Genomic DNA, 17,836 nt, shown 5'->3' with positions numbered 1-17,836 from the left:
TGGTGTTGGCATATCAACAGTGTGCAACATCGTTTATGAAGTCACACGGGCACTGGTGCAAAGTCTATACCATCGATTTAATTGTCTACCCCAAGGACAGCGCTTACAGGACACCATAAATGGTTTCAAGACCCACGGATATCCTCAATGCGCAGGTGCAATTGATGGTAACCACATTCCTATCATAGCCTCTCACGATAACCATGCTGATTATTACAACCGAAAAGGATGGCACTCCATAATCTTACAGGCTGTAGTGGATCATAAATATTGGTAAGAATGTTCTGTCCTTTTTTTGTTTTTTTTTACATTTATCTTTCTACATTTCCGAACTAATTTTTGTTGTTTCCCAGCTTCATAGATGTATTTATCGGTTGGCCTGGATGAACACATGATGCTCAGGTACTTGCCAATTCAGAACTGTTTCGGCTAGCAGAGGAAAAGCAAGCTGGCTGGCTTTTCCCTAGAGTGGTAAGTACATTTTAATTTTTTAACTATGTTATTATAGCTGGCCCTGTTGTTCATGCATACATATGATGTCCTGAGCATTAAAAATAGGATTTTAATACCTACCGGTAAATCCTTTTCTCTTAGTCCGTAGAGGATGCTGGGGATGCTTCAAGGACCATGGGGTATAGACGGGATCCGCAGGAGACATAGGCACACTTTAAGACTTTGATTGGGTGTGAACTGGCTCCTCCCTCTATGTCCCTCCTCCAGACTCCAGTTTAAGTAACTGTGCCCAGGGAGACGGACATTTCGAGGAAAGAATTTATTGTTAATCCACGGTGAGCATCTTACCAGCTCACACCTCAGTATGCCGAAGAACGTGGCATTCAATAGAACACCAGCTGACGGCATGAAGAATATGCAGCAAAACGCTGACATAAACCTGTGTGTGTAAATACAACCAATAACAGCACAACGCATGCCATGGTATGAACATCATCAGCAACAGGCTGACGTAAACACAACACACCACGTGTGTAAACCTACCCAATGACTGCAGATACAGTACGCACTAGGACGGGCACCCAGCATCCTCTACGGACTAAGAGAAAAGGATTTACCGGTAGGTATTAAAATCCTATTTTCTCATACGTCCTAGAGGATGCTGGGAATGCTTCGAAAAACCATGGTATTTATATAAAAACTCTAGAACGGGCGGGAGAGTGCGGACGACTCTGCAGCACCGAATGACCAAACAAGAGGTCCTCATCAGCCAGGGTATCAAACATGTAAAACTTCGTAAAGGTGTTTGATCCCGGCCAAGTAGCAGCTCGGCCAAGCTGTAATGCAGAGACTCCTCGGCCAGCCGCCCCGGATGAGACCACCTTACTAGTAGAATGGGCCTTCACCGATTTCGGTAACGGCAATCCTGCCGTACAATGAGCCTGCTGAATCGTAGCACAGATCCAGCGCGCAATAGTCTGCTTGGAAGCAGTAGCCCCAATCATGTTGGGAACAATATCTTTGAAGTTTCTTGTTAAGGCGAAACGTCAACATGTCTATTTGAGGAATTTCCCAATGACTTGACACTTCTGCAAAGACCTCTTGATAAAGGCCCCACTCTCCTGAATGGAGATCGTGTCTGCTGAGGAAGTCTGGTTCCCAGGTGTCTACACCCGAAATGAAGATTGCTGACAGAGCGTTTACATGCCTTTCCGCCCAGCGGAAAACTTTTGTGGCTTCTGCCATTTCCGCTCTGCTCTCCGATCCGCCCTGGCGGTTTACGTACGCCACTGCTGAATGTTGTCTGACTGAATTAAGACGGGCAGACCACGAACAAGATGTTCCAGAATGTTTATGTGCAGACCAGCTTCCTGGCTTGACCATTTTCCCTGGAAATCCGTTTCCCCCTGAATGACTGCTCACCAGCCCTGGAGACTTGCATCCATGGACACCAGGATCCCATCCTGGATCCCGAACCTTCGTCCCTCTAGGAGGTGAGAACTGAGTAGCCACCACAGAAGAGAAATCTGGTCCTAGATATTAAGATTATTTTCTGGTGCATGTGCAAGTGAGACCCGGACCACATGTTCAATTGGCATTTAACCTGCTCACTGAATGGCCTCGTAGGCCACAACTCACTATTTCATCAATGGAACGTATTGATGGATTGACACTGTTGTAGATCTGACCCGACTCTGGATCTTCAGAGCTCTTTCCATTGGAAGAAACAAACTCTCAACAGTTCTGTATCTAACATTTTTCCCAACGCCGACAACCGCGTCGTTGGGATCAACCGTGATTCTGGCAAGTTCAGGATCCAACCACCTTGTTGAAGATCCATCAGGGATAAAACAACGTTTTGCACCACTTGTTTCTTGCCCTCCCCATACGCAGGAGAGCGTTCCAGTACAGAATAATAATGCTTTTATTATTGAAGGAAATCATCATAGCGCCATCACTCCGGTGAATTGGCACTGACAATCCTGAATAGCAAACCCAGGTAAGCCTAATGCGGAAGAACCATATTTAGACCCTCTTTCTCCTTTAACAGATTGGAGATCCCTGCCCCGAGAGATTCCATCTTGTAGTTCAACTTCTTAAGTTGTCTGGAATTGTTCTGACCCAGGCCTTCCGGCCTCAGAAGCGCGAAAAAGCTTGAATAACAGCTTACTTTTTTTTGTTTTTGTGACCGGGACAGCAGGACAATGACCTGATCCTGACCTAGTAAGGCGTCACATACTACCTCCCTGTCCAGAGGAGATTTTGAAAAATCAGTGAGGGGAATCGTCTGGAAACTCCAGTATGTCCCCCTTTGTACTCTATTCTTAAACTCACTGGTCCATGTCCGTTCCAGGACAGACTGAAGAGTATTAGACGTGGTCCCACCGGTGTGGGCTCCCGCAAGATAGTCCCAGCAACATACGGTGGAAGTGGTAGAAACAGAGGATGATTTCTGCTTCTGCGAACTTGAAAAGGCTGCTGACCTCTTACCTTTTTCACCTTCCTCTACCTGCAAAGAAAGGGAAAACCGTATCCATACGGTCGAAATGACTGCATCCAACAAAAATGCGTCACCAACCGTCGTGAGGGACCATAGGTCAATAAGGTAGACTTACCAATGGAATATGCCGAGATCAACTTAACAAAGCCATCCCCAAACCAGGTTTCACCTTCAAAGGGAAGATACTCCAGTTCTTCTCGGAGTCAGCCTCAGCATTCCCTTGGTGAATCCACAACGCCCTCTTAGTCGAGACCACCATGGAAGCGGCCCGCGAAAAACAAGAGTCATATATCCCTTGTAGTCGCACAGCAGTATGCTGCAATGATATAGACATAACTCTATTTAAGTTGCATACAAATACTCCCCCATGCGCATGTAATGCCAGTATAATCAACGTACATTCGGACACATAATTAGAGTATCATATATCTTCCTGCATACGATCCTTTGTGACAGGGCCCCGTGCAGAACAGGGGGTGACTCTCAGCTTCTATCCATTGAGACGGAAAAACTTTACCTCAGCATATATTATAAATATCTCTATATACATATATACATACATATATACCTTCCAATGCACCTATACACACATATATCTATATATACACATATATATATATATATACACACACACATACACATATACATCTACATATAAATATCTAATACGTATACATATTTTTTGTCAGGAACAGCAAGGTCCCTAGTGACGTTAATATTCTAATGTGTATGAACAGGTACTGAATGCCAATTTTTTAGGATCTGATCAGGAATCAATATGGTCGACCTAAGAAAGATTATTCGAGTCGATCTCAGGGAGTAGTAACTGGGCAAAATAAAAATTTTGCGACCCTGAGGGGTCTGAGAGAAATCCATTCTATGAATATGACTTCCTCCATAAATATTATCACGTCTGTGATCGTGCCACACACCCATATAATCTTACTATAATACATATTACATATAGGTATAGCTTTATCTGATATGCATCACATTATCATGTCCATATCAACCCAGTCAGATATTGTTGGTGTCGACAGGGACACCCCCCTCGTCTGTGTCTCCCATATAGTTTTCCCTTGGGAAAAATATACCTCAACTGACATGTTGACATATTTACATGTACCAAGTATCATTAGGAGTCGACAGCACCGACATAGTCATTCCCTTTGTGGCAGAGCCCTCAGCCTCAAATATGCCGACACACGTGTACCAAACACCCACCGACATTACACTGGCTATAAGGGATAGACCCCAGTACATTCTGTCATGGAAACACCAAAGGAGTTTACCAGCTCATTTCCCCCAGCGCCCATGATATAGTGTGTTTATTTCAACTTATATTACGCCAAACAACTGTGCGCCCCCCCCCCCCTCGTTTTTCACTCTGAACTATACAGCATTGTTTAGGAAGGACCAGCGTCTCTGTGAGGAGAAAATGGCGCTGGAGAGAGAGCTGTGAGGGCTAAGCCACGCCCCCTCACCGGCGCGCTTCAGTCCCGCTCAAATCAACATATTATACTGACGGGGGTCAATATTTAGTGCCTAGGCACTTTTAATATACTTATTAGCCAGTTTAAAACTTCAGTGTTGATGCTGCCCAGGGCACCCCCCCTGCGGCCTGCACCCTGCCAGTGCCGCTGTGTGTGTGGGAGCATGGCGCGCAGCACGACCGCTGCGCGGTACCTCAACACTGAAGTCTTCTGCCATCACTGAAGTCTTCTTTTCTTCTTTTACTCACCCGGCTTCTTTCTTCTGGCTCTGCAAGGGGGGTGACGTCGCGGCTCCGGGAACGAGCAGCTAGGCGCACCAAGTGATCGGACCCTCTGGAGCTAATGGTGTCCAGTAGCCTAAGAAGCAGAGCCTTTGAACTCACAGAAGTAGTTCTGCTTCTCTCCCCTCAGTCCCACGAAGCAGGGAGCCTGTTGCCAGCAGGTCTCCCTGAAAATAATAAACCTAACATAAAGTCTTTTCAGAGAAACTCAGTAGAGCTCCCTTGTGTGTGACCAGTCTCACTGGGCACAGAATCTAAACTAAACTGGAGTCTGGAGGAGGGGCATAGAGGGAGGAGCCAGTTCACAGTGTGCCTATGTCTCCTGCGGATCCCGTCTATACTCCATGGTTCTTGAAGCATCCCCAGCATCCTCTAGGACGAATGAGAAATAGGGGGTATTGTTTCCTAAAGAACGGGATTCCATCATTGCACCCAAATATTATTTCATCTTACCTGCAAATGCCAACACCCCATCTGTGGCCACCAGTCTGCTCCTAACCGAGGAATCTGCTCCTATTCTTAATGTATTTTTTCTTACTCTTTTGTGTAGAACTATAAAACAGTTGATGGAGTGGAAGTACTGGTCCATATAATTGGGGATGCAGCTTACCCTTTGAGAAGATGGTTGATGAAGGGGTTCACACAACACAGTCAGCTGACCCCAACCCAGATAAGATATACTCACACCCTAAGCTTCGCCAGACTGGTCGTAGAAAATGCGTTCAGCAGGTTGAAAGGTCGTTGGCGCTGTCTTTTGAAAAGGAACGATGTGGACCTTTTGATTATGCCTAACATTGTGGCAGCATGCTGTATACTGCATAATCTCTGCATGTTTAGGAGGGGGGAATTCCTACCGGAGTGGACAGTAAAGGACTCTGAATGTGTCTTTCCTGCACCTGATACAGAGTCATATTTGGGTGACCATGCAACAAGTGCGGAACAGATTAGGTCTGCAATAATGGACAGCTTTTCATCTTTGTTGGTTTAAATGTTTTAGTTTGTTATAGTTTCCCAAAAATATTTATTGCCATTCAATTTCTGTGCCCATGTTCAACTGCTATTGTGTGTTACACTTTGTTTTTTGTTGAAAAATTAAATTTTAGTAGGTTCACAAAACAGGTGTGACACCTTTTTCCTATATTCAAAACAAGCTCTGTAAATACAAAATAACAATACTATGTTAATATATACCATATTATTAATGTTTTAAGGTTTTTCTAAAATATAAGAAAAACAACAACAACAAGTCTGCAAATACTCAGGTGATATAAATAAAAACCTTTGAGATTAAGGTACATTTTGATACACCGGTGCATTAGGATCTACCAGCCTCTGTGTAGGGGGTGGTTGGGGATGACTATACTCATACGGTGCTGGGTACGGTGCAGGATTGAAATGGGGATATGAGTGACTGTATTGGGGAGGTATATTATGTGGGTGCCCTCGTTGACTTTGGCTACTAAATAGAGACGTGAGAAACTCCTGGTTCCCCCTCTGTCGGTCACGTGCATCTCTGTTATTTTCTGCCTGCATGTCTCTAATATGATCCAAAAAAGTGTTCTGCATGGCTTGTTCCGCTGCCAGGAAACACTCCATGCGAGCATCTTCCCTGGCTGCCATGGCTGCATCTATTAGCTCAAGCTTATCCAGCAGAACAGTCGTCATGGCTTTGGCTGCCTGTTCTGTCTTGTTAGGCCTCCTCCTGCATGGCGGTACATTATATACTGTGGGTGCAAGAGATCAAATGTGAATTGCAGTGAGGCTATAAAAAAACTGCAGTTATGATAGCAAGCGTGTCTGTGGTCTCCTCCCACCTACACACTGCATACACTGCAACATTTATCATTTTTAATATTATTTTAGTTGAAATTCATCTCCAAATACTTTTGAATATTTTATTATTTGGCCACTTTCTACATGTTTTCTCTGGCATATACATCGGAATTGTGTGACAAGAAGCCAAATAATAAGACAAGTGTATTTATTATTATTATTATTATTATTATTATTATTATTATCATCCTTTATTTATATGGCGCCACAAGGGTTCCGCAGCGCCCAATTACAGAGTACATAAACAAATAATCAAACAGGAAAACAGCAATTTACAGTTGATGACAGTATAGGACAAGTACAGGGTAAATAAACATAGTTACATCAGCAGATCACACTGGAATAAGTATCAGGTGGCAGAAGACTGCTGGATGTGGTACAGTTGAAGATTATTAAAGTAAGACAAAAGATAAACACATGAGGGAAGAGGGCCCTGCTCGTGAGAGCTTACATTCTAAAGGGGAGGGGTAGACAGACAGGGGTGACACAGATGGGGTACATAGAGAGCGTAGAACAGAGGGTTAGGATGAGATTTGGCTGGGTTTGGTGAAGAAGTGGGTCTTGAGAGCCCGTTTGAAGTTTTGTAGAGAGGTGGAGAGTCTGAGGGGGAGAGGTAGGGAATTCCAAAGAAGTGGTGCAGCACGTGAAAAATCTTGGCGGTAGGAGTGGTAGGAAGTAATCCGTAGGCAGGAGAGTCGGTGTACATTAGCAGAGCGAAGAGGACGGCTGGGAGTGTAAAGGGAGATAAGGTCAGAGATGTAGATGGGAGAGGAGTGGGTGAGGGCTTTATAAGCGAGTGTGAGAAGCTTGAAATGGATTCTGAAAGGGAAGGGGAGCCAGTGAAGGTCTAGTAAGAGAGGAGAGGTGGACGTAGTGCGTGTGGTGAGGAAGATGAGCCGGGCAGCAGCATTGAGGATAGATTGGAGTGGAGAGAGGTATTTGTCAGGAATGCCAGTCAGGAGCAGATTACAGTAGTCCAGTCTGGAGATGACCAGTGAGTGGATAAGAGTCTTAGTAGCATCCTGGGTCAGAAAGGGTCTGATCCTGGAAATATTTTTTAGATGAAAATGGCAGGTTTGTGAGAGGTGCTGAATGTGTGGTTTGAAGGAGAGGGAGGAGTCAAGGATTACTCCAAGACAGCGCGCTTGGGGGCTAGAGGAGATAGTAGTGCCATCAATAGATAATGAGATTGTAGGAGGTGAGGTTATGCGGGAGGGAGGGAAGATGATCAGCTCGGGTTTAGACATGTTAAGTTTAAGAAAGCGCTGGGACATCCAGGAAGAGGTAGCAGAGAGACAGTTGGAGATACGAGTGAGGAGAGCAGGGGAGAGGTCTGGAGAGGAAAGATAGATTTGGGTGTCATCAGCATAGAGATGATATTGGAAACCAAAAGAACTAATGAGCTTACCTAGTGAGGACGTATAGAGAGAGAAGAGAAGAGGACCAAGGACAGAACCTTGGGGTACCCCTACAGTTAGTGGAAGTGAGGGGGAGGTAGAGTCATGAGAGGAGACAGAGAAAGAACGGTCAGAAAGGTAGGAGGACAGCCAAGAGAGGGCAGTGTCACGCAGACCAATGGAGTGAAGAATTTGCAGTAGGAGAGGATGGTCCACAGTGTCAAAAGCAGCAGAGAGATAAAGTAGAATTAGTATAGAGTAGTGTCCCTTAGATTTAGCAGCATGGAGGTCATAGCATACTTTTGTAAGGGCAGTTTCAGTGGAGTGGAGAGGATGGAAGCCAGACTGGAATGGGTCAAGCAGTGAGTGTGAGGAAAGAAAGGAAGTAAAGCGGTTGTAGACAATACGCTCAAGGAGTTTGGAGGCAAAAGGGAGGAGAGAGATGGGTCGGTAGTTGGAGAGAGTGTTTGGAACAAGTGTAGGTTTTTTAAGAATAGAAGAGATGAGTGCATGCTTGAAGGCAGAGGGCACAGTGCCTGATGAGAGGGATAGATTGAGAAGGTGGGAAAGATGGGAACAAGCAGAAGGAGAGAGTTAGCAGAGGAGGCGGGAGGGGATAGGGTCAAGTGGGGAGGTGGTGAGGGGACAGGAACGAATGAGGGCCATGACTTCCTCTCCAGATGCACGGGAGAAAGATGTCAGAGTAGGTGCGAGGGATGGGGAGGGTTGGTAAGGGATGGGAGAAAGCTGGTTACTGATGGTCTGGTGTGGTGTGATGTCCTGACGTATGGAGTCAATTTTGGATGTGAAGTAAGTGGCAAAGTCAAGAGCAGAGAGTGAGGAAGGGAGACGAGGTGGAGGTGGGCAGAGGAGTGAGTTGAGAGTGGCAAAGAGGCGCCGGGGGTTGGAAGACTGGGAGGAGATGAGGTTCTTGAAGTATGACTGTTTAGCAAGAGAAAGGGCAGCACTGAAGGACGAGAGCATAAGTTTGAAATGGAGGAAGTCTGCCTTACAGCGTGATTTCCTCCAGTGTCGCTCAGCAGTACGTGAGCATTTTTGCAGATATCTGGTGCATTTGGTGTCCCAGGGTTGAGGTGTTAATTTGCGAGGGTGAATAGTGGTTGGTGGAGCAACAGAGTCAAGAGCAGAAGTAAGGGATGCATTGTATGTGGAAGTGGCTTGTTCAGGGCATGAGAGAGAGAGAATAGGAGAGAGAAGTGAATCAAACAGGGAGGAAAGGAATGTGGTGTCAGTAGCTTCAATGTTACGCTTAGTGATGGTAGCCTTAGGAGGTAGAGATGGGGAAGTCGAGAGAGATAGGTTAAAGGAGAGCAGGTGGTGGTCAGAGCGGTGAGTAAAGACCAGATCCAGTGAGCTCCCATTAACATGGGAGCGTGAGGAGGTCCAGATGTATGTCCAGATTTTGTTGAAAATATATAATCGTTAACTTACATGATCCTCGTAAAGGCTGCGTTGGGGTTGTTGATGATGGGGTTGTCGCGGCCAAACTAGGTCCAGGTTGTATCTCATCAGCCACCTGTGTTGTAGGCAACACACTGGCTTCTTCTTCCATCAGCAGTGGATCATCCACCATGGGTGTAGGCTCATCCACAAACAATGCAGGTGATGGTGGGGGAGATGACCGTGCCTCTGGGATCACTACAGGAAGAAGGGGTTCTGCAGCACAGGCCTGGATAGTTTCAGCGGCAGCCAGACTGGATGACAATGACACAGGGGTGCTTAATACGGTATGGCCAAATGCATGGGCACACAGCTCAAAATACTGCCAATCCATGCGGGCAGCACCACTGTGGTTCCTATTGTGGTCGTTAACCTTGTGAAATTGTTTCTTGAGTGCCTTCAACTTATTGACCACCTGCTGTTTGGACCTAATAAAACCTGATGCCGCAAGCATTTTACTGATGTTGCGATAATCACATCCCTGGCTGTAACCGTTATCTGCCTGCATATTTCTTTTTCACCCCTGATCCGCAGGAACTCCCTGACTTCCTCATCATACCAGTTTGCCATGGCTAATGAGGTCCAAAAGAGTGCAGACCCTAGGTCCAAAGGAGTGCAGAAATAGGTCTAAAGGAGTGCAGAACTGGTCCAAAGGAGTGCAGAACTGTGCAGATTGCTTTCCAACATGTGTGCTCACAGTGCAGTACTGTAAACAAACCTCAGCTGACTGGAAACAACCAATCAGCGCTATTTCTTCATAGGTGGGTCAAATATCCCAGGACTGTACCTTTTTAGTGCACAATATTCCGGTCCGACACGTGTTCAACCCTTCTTTTAACCCGGGTTGAAATACCGGGTTGGACATCCCGGGATATTCAGTTTGGCGCTTTCACACCGCACCTCGACCCGGGTTGACTCGACAACAACCCGGTAAAAAGCCGAGTTAGTTTGGCGATGTGAAAGGGGTAATATAGAGCTAGAGTATGCCTTCAGAAAAATACTTTTCCAATCCTGGTCAGATAAAGATCAACCCAAATCTTTTTCCCAAGCCCTGGCATAGGCTGGAATAGAGGTAGATTGGTTATCTAGAAGCAGTTTGTAAAGAGTCAATATCATAATGACAAAGTTTCACAAGCAACATCAGGTACTAAAGCTAGGATGTAATAAGACAAAGGTAAAAAATAATAAACTGAAAGCACCACACCAGATTATTTCACAACTTAATATGTGTTAAGTTGTTATTAATGTTCTAATTTGAGAGGTTTTGTATCACACATCTGGAGATGCATAAGCAAACAATGACTGCAATTCTCCTTTATTACACCTACTTCTATTCTTTTGGGGTTGATTCAACTTCTACAGAATACATTAATATTTGATTCCTGCATTTGGCTTTTATCTTTAAAGTGCGCCCAATAAGATTGTGAGTTTGTGGGGTAAGTGCTCATGTTTGAAGAGCTTATCCCTTTTATGTTTGGTCTTGTTTGTTAATATTGTAGACTGCTGTGTACATGGACAGTGTTATACAAATAAAGACACGTACATACAAAGGCATAAGACAGTACTTGCTGAGCACTTGTAATGCATAGTTAATAAACAACCACTGGAGTCTACTGGAAAGAGCTGATCGGACTTGATGAAACTTGAACACAACCACACAATGGAATCCAGTAATTAATGTCTGTGCTGTTGCCCGTGAGAATGCATAGACTAGTATAATAATCACATGACAAAGATTTTGTGTACTACTACCACAAATCTGACCCCTGCTCCTGCCCCTATGTCAGAAATAATCCAATGCCAAGAAGGAGTTTGTTGTGGTAAATACTAGAATCCTGTCATATCCGTTACAAATAGCTGCTGTCTTCTGACTAAATAACTACAAAATAACAGGGAAGTCCGTGTTTGCCCTTTTCCTTGTTGCTTGTGCTCCTCTTTAGCCATTTGTGACCATTAAGTGTAAAGGATCCTATCTGAATCCCTGTAACACCTGAGGGAGGGGGAGGGCTTGCCATAAGTCATTGTAAGGGGATATGCTGTGTTTGGGTGGTGACCTGTTCTGCAGTGTTATCTTAGAGTGATGTGTATGTAGTATTACTCACCTCAGAAAGGATGACTGTTTGTTTAACACCTAATGTGTTGGGAGTTTAATGGTTTAAATCCTCACTCTTCCCTTCACACCTTCCTGCTGCTTAATCTGAATGATCTCCATGAAGCACCTCAAACTTGTCAGCTTTGGTTTTGTCACTAGAGATTGGTTTAATCGCCCTAGTGATCCGGAACAGGCAATCCCAGCTCAGCGCTCACTAGCAGAAAATGTCACTTGTCAAGTGAAAAGCTGCTATTTCATTACCCCATTTAAATGTCATTTGTTTATGTGCCAGCTTTAAAGTAACTAATCCCAATAAAATGTCAGTTTATTTGTAGGTATCTTAAAGGATTTCAATCCTTCTTAAAAGTAAATGAAAAGAAAAGAAAATTCTGCATGTTGATATTTGGATCATAGCATTAAGTTTTCCTGGAAATATTTGTATTATTACTATTGTTTACATTTTTTTTACATCTGTGGAAGTGATGCTAACAAATGGTAATGCAGGGGGTATCTGGTATTAGTAGATGCCGTCTGCACGCTTGTGTGATCCTCTGATGCAGCTGAGGATGCAGCATCAGATCACCTGCAACACCATCGGCTGGCCCATGAGGTTGCGCAGATCGGCTGCCATAGCTCTGTTTGCTGATACCAGGAAAACTCTGTTGGAAGGTGGAGACCCTGGCCTCAGCAGTCCCACAAAACAGATTCCATCGCCGCCCCCAAACTGACATCTACAACATAGCATGCGCAATGTACCGAACATCAGAACATTGCATACTTCTACACATTGTGACCAGACCGGTATCACCACCATTGATTGTTAATTATACAGGCACCACTTTAAACATATTCTTCTCTCCCACCTCAGCCCACCAATTATCTAGAGCAGGGGTAGGGAACCTTTGGTCCTCCAGCTGTTGTTGAACTACACATACCAGCATGCCCTGCTACAGTTTTGCTATTTAGCCATGCTAAAACTGTTGCAGAGCATGCTGGGATGTGTAGTTCAACAACATCTGGAGGGCCACAGGTTCCCCACCTCTGATCTAGAGTATGTGCATCACTGCAAGTAACATGGGTGCCATTAGACACAAATAATTAGTTCCTTTAATTCCACCACTGCAGCTCTTTGGTATTCCCTCCTATGACTAGACAAGAGACCATCAACCTGTTATTAACCCTGTGACATAGACAGTGACACTGTACTTTTTACAGCTTTCCCCTGCTTCTCAGTATATAAGTACAGAGAGAAGGAGCTCCATGATGCTATGATAGAGGCTGGGGGTTACTACAGTGCAGTCATTGTGATAACATATGTATTGATGTTGCAAGGGTTATTACCAGTCATTCATTACCTGTTGTTGTTTCCTTTGTCCCTTTTAATGTAAATATATGTTTGTAAAGATGTAGGACAGGGAGTTAAGCTGTCAGCTAACTCCATCCAAAACTCTCACCTCTACAAATCACCAGAAATGGAGATAGCCAGATGTTCAGTGGTACATATTCAATCTCTCATTTGAAGTCAGAGGTATCCAATGTTCTCAGGGATGAGGTCAGAGTCTAAGACACCTTGGGGTAATTCTGAGTTGATTGCAGCAGCAAATTTGTTAGTAGTTGGGCAAAACCATGTGCACTGCAGATGTGGCAGATATAACATTTGCAGAGAGAGTTAGATTTGGGTGGGTTATTTTGTTTCTGTGCAGGGTAAATACTGGCTGCTTTATTTATTTTTACACCGCAATTTAGATTTCAGTTTGAACCATACCTTCCAACATGACCCTCTCCAGGAGGGACACAATGCTCTGCTCCTGCACTTCCCTCTTAATTTATGATTGCCATCATCTGTGCTGAAACACCTTTTTTGTCCATTTAACGGTTCAACACAGGTGCCGGCAATCATACATTAAGAGAAAAGTCCAGGAGAAGAGCATTGTTTGCCTCCTGGAGAGGGTCATGTTGGGAGGTATGGTTTGAACACACCCCACCCAAATCTAACTCTCTCTGCACATGTTATATCTGTCCCCCCTGCAGTGCACATGGTTTTGCCCAACTGCTATCAAATTTGCTGCTGCGATCAACTCTGAATTAGGCCATTTAACCGCGGGATGGAGAGAAAGGGGACGCTAGCACTAGCTATGATAATGGTCACTATACCACCCAGATCTTTAAACTGACCAGTATATATGTTAAGAGCTCACAGTGACTGTCACTGGTTATGGTGACCCATACCTGGGCATGAGAGAGCATAAAAGGGCTGAAGCGAGAGCCTTGCCTCAGGCAACGAGTTCTGTTGTGGAGTAGTTGTACATTTTCTATAAGGAACTGCCATTGAAGTTGCTGCTTCTGTCACTTGCAGTGAGGTCATGCAGTATATCCGGGAGTGTAAGGGACCGAAGCTGAATAGAGGTAGCTAATCATTATCCATGGTGACAGCGGCAGATTGGCGGCTACATGTGAAACAGCTTTTTCCATCAAGAGCTCAGTATAAACTCCATGACTGATAACTGGGTTTCTACCATGATGATAGAGGCCAAGTAAGCTAAGCAGCCATTGCCATCATGGTTGTGTCAAGAGAAGCAGCACTTATACACAATGGAAGAGAGATATCTCAAAGGGTAACAACTCCCAGCGACTTCTCTATCAGTGGTGTTTCTCATCCAGATGTGGGTAAGCAAGAGACTGTCAAATGCTTAACATTATGCTGACGATGGAAAGGTGAGGGGGTGAACTGATACTCAATAGTATAACCTTGTATAATGTGTATATATTGTACAGAATATTTATTTTTTATTTTTACATTGTTACATTTTGTTCTCAGTAAAATAAAGATATAATTGCACCTTTGCTATTGTGTCTTAAAAACAGCTTCAAACAATTTTCTGGAGCCCCACCCCCCAAACAGTGCAATTGTATACATACTTACCAACATGACCCATTACAGGAGGGACAAAATGCTCTGCTCCTGGACTTCACTATTACATTATGATTGCCATCACCTGTGTAGAACTAGTTTATTGATGAGAAAGGTGTTTCACCACAGGTGAGGGCAATCCTAGATTAAGAGTCCAGGAACAAAGCATTTTGTCCCTCCTGGAAAGGATTATGTTGGGATGTATATGTATGTACCAAGTTTGTCTGTAGTATACACATGGAAATCAGATTTACCAAATCACATTTCTATGGAAAAGCAGACTGCATGAAGCAACCACTCCTGCAGTTTCCCTTCCTAGCCCAGGACCCAGCAACATCACTACACCCCCTATACCTCTTCCTTCCAAAGTCATCTCACCTCATCCCTACACCAACCCTGATAATCTCATTCACATCACCCCCTCAGACTCTCTCCCTCTCTCCTGTGCTCTCTGGAATGCCAGATCTGTCTGTAACAAACTGGCCCCAACTCATAACCTATTCATCTCCAATTCCCTGCATCTCCTAGCCATCACTGGAACCTGGATTTATGCTCTAGTCCTTCAGTGCTGCTCTTTCCCTCACTAAACAGTCAAACTTCAAGAATCTAATTTCCTTTCAGTTTTCAAACCCCTGGCTCCTCTTTGCCCCTGTCCACTCCCTCCTCATCCCACCCTCACCTTGTCCACCCTACTCACTATCTGCTCTTGACTTTGCCACTTATTTAACATCCAATATTGACTCCATGGGGTATATTTACTAAGGTCCCGATTTTGACCGAGATGACGTTTTTTCTTCAAAGTGTCATCTCGGTAATTTACTAAGCAATAATCACGGCAGTGATGAGGGCATTCGTATTTTTTGGGAAGTCCAAGAAAATAATTACGAATGAATACACCATCGGTCAAAACGCGGCTGTTTAAGTATGAATCTCGGTCATTTACTAAGAAGTGCAAAGCAAAAAAAAATAAAACACTGCCGTGAAAAATTACAACTCGTAAAAAAGTGCTAAAAAAAACAGACCTGCTTTTTTGATCCGTGATTGTATAGGCATGCAGGGATCCATGAGATCCGTGCATGTATATCAGTGGGAAGGGGTGGGAAAGTGGTTATTTTCTAAAAAAAAATTGCGTGGGGTCCCCCCTCCTAAGCATAACCAGCCTCGGGCTCTTTGACCCGATCCTGGTTGCAGGAATATGGGGAAAAAATTGACAGGGGTTCCCCATATTTAAGCAACCAGCATCGGGCTCTGCGCCTGGTCCTGGTTCCAAAAATACGGGGGACAAAAAGAGTAGGGGTCCCCCGTATTTTTAAAACTAGCACCGGGCTCCACTAGCTGGACAGATAATGCCACAGCCGGGGGTCACTTTTATATAGTGCCCTGCGGCCGTGGCATCAAATATCCAACTAGTCACCCCTGGCCGGGGTACCCTGGGGGAGTGGGGACCCGTTCAATCAAGGGGTGTCCCCCCCCAGCCACCCAAGGGCCAGGGGTGAAGCCCGAGGCTGTCCCCCCCATCCAATGGGCTGCGGATGGGGGGCTGATAGCCTTTGTTGAAAATGTAAAGATATTGTTTTTAGTAGCAGTACTACAAGTCCCAGCAAGCCTCCCCCGCATGCTGGTACTTGGAGAACCACAAGTACCAGCATGCGGCGGAAAAACGGGCCCGCTGGTACCTGTAGTACTAATACTAGAAAAATACCTAAAAAAAGACAAGACACACACACCTTGAAAGTAAAGATTTATTACATACATCCACACAAACATACATACATACTTACCTTATGTTCACATGCAGGTCGGTCCTCTTCTCCAGTAGAATCCATGGGGTACCTGTTGAATAAATTATACTCACCAGATCCAGGGTACCAGGCTCCTTGGCGAATCCATTTGTAATCCACGTACTTGATTAAAATAAAAAAACGGAGACCCGAGCCACGTACTGAAAGGGGACCCATGTTTTCACATGGGTCCCCTTTCCCCGAATGCCAGAAACCCACTCTGACTTCTGTCTAAGTGGGTTTCTTCAGCCAATCAGGGAGCGCCACGTTGTGGCACCCTCCTGATCGGCTGTGTGCTCCTGTACTGTCTGACAGGCGGCACACGGCAGTGTTACAATGTAGCGCCTATGCGCTCCATTGTAACCAATGGTGGGAACTTTCTGCTCAGCGGTTGACCGAAAGTGACCTCACCGCTGAGCAGAAAGTTCCCACCATTGGTTACAATGGAGCGCATAGGCGCTACATTGTAACACTGCCGCGTGCTGCCTGTCAATCAGCGGGCCCGTTTTTCCGCCGCATGCTGGTACTTGTGGTTCTCCAAGTACCAGCATGCGGGGGAGGCTTGCTGGGACTTGTAGTACTGCTACTAAAAACAATATCTTTACATTTTCAACAAAGGCTATCAGCCCCCCATCCGCAGCCCATTGGATGGGGGGGACAGCCTCGGGCTTCACCCCTGGCCCTTGGGTGGCTGGGGGGGGGGACCCCTTGATTGAACGGGTCCCCATTCCCCCAGGGTACCCCGGCCAGGGGTGACTAGTTGGATATTTGATGCCATGGCCGCAGGGCACTATATAAAAGTGACCCCCGGCTGTGGCATTATCTGTCCAGCTAGTGGAGCCCGGTGCTGGTTTTAAAAATACGGGGGACCCCTACTCTTTTTGTCCCCCGTACTTTTGGAACCAGGACCAGGCGCAGAGCCCGATGCTGGTTGCTTAAATATGGGGGAACCCCTGTTAATTTTTTTCCCATATTTCTGCAACCAGGATCGGCTCAAAGAGCCCGAGGCTGGTTATGCTTAGGAGGGGGACCCAACGCATTTTTTTTTTGTGTGATTTTACAGTGTTTATTTAGAAAAAAAAAAAAAATGAACCCCAGCACGGATCACACAGATCCGGCCGAGATTCATTGTGATAAAGTCGGCAGTGTTTTGCTAATCACTGCCATAAAAAACGGGAAAAAAACACGAATGACATCGACATCGGAACAAATGAAAATGCAGAATACGACAGCTTAGTAAATTAGTCGTAATAAATTCAAAAAGTTGCAAGTTTACACTTTCGATGTCATTCGTGATTGAACTTTGACCTTTTTCCGAAAATTACGAATGTTAGTAAATATACCCCCATACGTCAGTACCTCACATCCCATCAGACCATCAGCAACCAGCCACCTCCTATCCCTTACCACCCCTCCCCATCCCTCTCACCAACTCTGACATCTTTCTCTCATGTATCTGGTGAGGAAGTCATAGCCCTCATCCATCCCACCCCCACTTGACCCTATCCCCTCCCGTCTCCTCTGCGACCTCTTTTCTTCTGTCTGTTCCCATCTTGCCCACCTTCTCAATCTCTCCCTCTCATCAGGCACTATCCCCTCTGCCTTCAAGCATGCACTTTCTACCCTATTCTTAA

General features: G+C 45.2%; 1 protein-coding gene across 5 annotated transcripts in view; it reads right to left on the bottom strand.

Moving 5' to 3' along the window:
* LOC134935464 (uncharacterized) overlaps nt 1–13,341 on the bottom strand; it is a 95,161-nt gene extending 81,820 nt beyond the window's left edge. For 3 of the 5 annotated variants that reach the window (XM_063930523.1, XM_063930520.1, XM_063930524.1), the window contains exons 1-2: nt 13,276–13,341; nt 12,965–13,143 (exon numbers count right to left, since the gene is read on the bottom strand). The gene's annotated coding sequence lies outside the window, so the exon portion shown is untranslated. The other 2 variants (XM_063930521.1, XM_063930522.1) reach the window with 2 other exon arrangements.
* Between the last annotated feature and the right edge of the window lie 4,495 nt (nt 13,342–17,836).

This window comes from Pseudophryne corroboree, chromosome 6, assembly GCF_028390025.1.
Source record: "Pseudophryne corroboree isolate aPseCor3 chromosome 6, aPseCor3.hap2, whole genome shotgun sequence".
Classification (NCBI taxonomy): Eukaryota; Metazoa; Chordata; class Amphibia; order Anura; family Myobatrachidae; genus Pseudophryne; species Pseudophryne corroboree.
This window is presented reverse-complemented; position numbering and strand designations above follow the sequence as displayed.